Source organism: Sorex fumeus, unplaced genomic scaffold (assembly GCF_029834395.1).
Source record: "Sorex fumeus unplaced genomic scaffold, SorFum_2.1 ptg000095l, whole genome shotgun sequence".
NCBI lineage: Eukaryota > Metazoa > Chordata > Mammalia > Eulipotyphla > Soricidae > Sorex > Sorex fumeus.
In genome coordinates this window covers 18,996,527-18,997,516 of record NW_026606152.1, presented here as the reverse complement: position 1 = coordinate 18,997,516, position 990 = coordinate 18,996,527, and the positions used below count along the sequence as shown (strand labels likewise).

General features: G+C 36.6%; 1 pseudogene; it reads right to left on the bottom strand.

Moving 5' to 3' along the window:
• Positions 1 to 431: 431 nt before the first annotated feature.
• On the bottom strand, positions 432 to 530 carry LOC130040949 (uncharacterized; annotated as a pseudogene).
• Between the last annotated feature and the right edge of the window lie 460 nt (positions 531 to 990).

Below are 990 nucleotides of genomic sequence, written 5' to 3'. Positions count from 1 at the left end.
TTGCTGGTCTGTCATGAGGAGAATCTACATTGAGGAGGGTGAGTTTTTTCTGATGTACAGATCCCATGATCATGAAGAAATGACCTTCACTGTCTCTTATAACCTATAGCCTGAAGTCCATGTGGTTTGATACTAGTATGGCCACTCCAGCTTTGTGGAGGTGTTCTTTTCTTTCTTGAAGAATTGTTTTCCAGCCTTTGAATTTGAGCCCATGGTTGCTTTGATTGTTCAGAAGTGTTTCTTCAGGCAGCAGAATGTTGGGTTCAGTTTTCTAATTCATCTTCCCATTCTGTGCCTCTGAATTGGCACATTTAGTCCATTGACATTGAGAGAGATTGTTGTGATGGGGATTTGTGCTATCTTTATGTAGAATTTTTGTACTTGTGCGGATTGTCTTAGCTTAAAGTAGCCCTGTTAATTCTTCTTGCAACAACAATATGGAACACTTTACAAGTTTGCATGTCATCTCTGTGCAAGGACAATGCTAATCTATGTATCATTTCAATTTTAATATATATGTCATCAAATATAGTATGAGTTAATTTTTCCATATTTTTCTCTACTTATTAATTTGAGGGTTGTCCTTACTCACTCCTATGGCAGACAGTGATTCATAAGCAAGGTATGTATTTCAAAGCAGTTTGAATAGATAGATTTAGAACTTTAATGTCCCAGAAAGAAAAATATGGTTTTTACCATATTATCTTTTTCCATACCCAAGGCATCAGTTTTACAAAATAATTCTTTTGGAAGATAGTATATGAGTCTTGTTTAATGCCCTTCCCTGAAACCTTCATTAAGATCATTAAACTAGAGCCTTTTGCTGTTCTCACCTCAGTCCCTTGTACATCTCCAGGAAAAGGTGGATGGTGTTGTCTGCAATTTGACCACCTTGAATGTAAGTCGGATTTTTCTCCTGAATGAAGAGGTGAGGAGCATATTGATGATTTTATTCCACCTTATTACAAGTTCAACTTGAAAGGAAGGTGA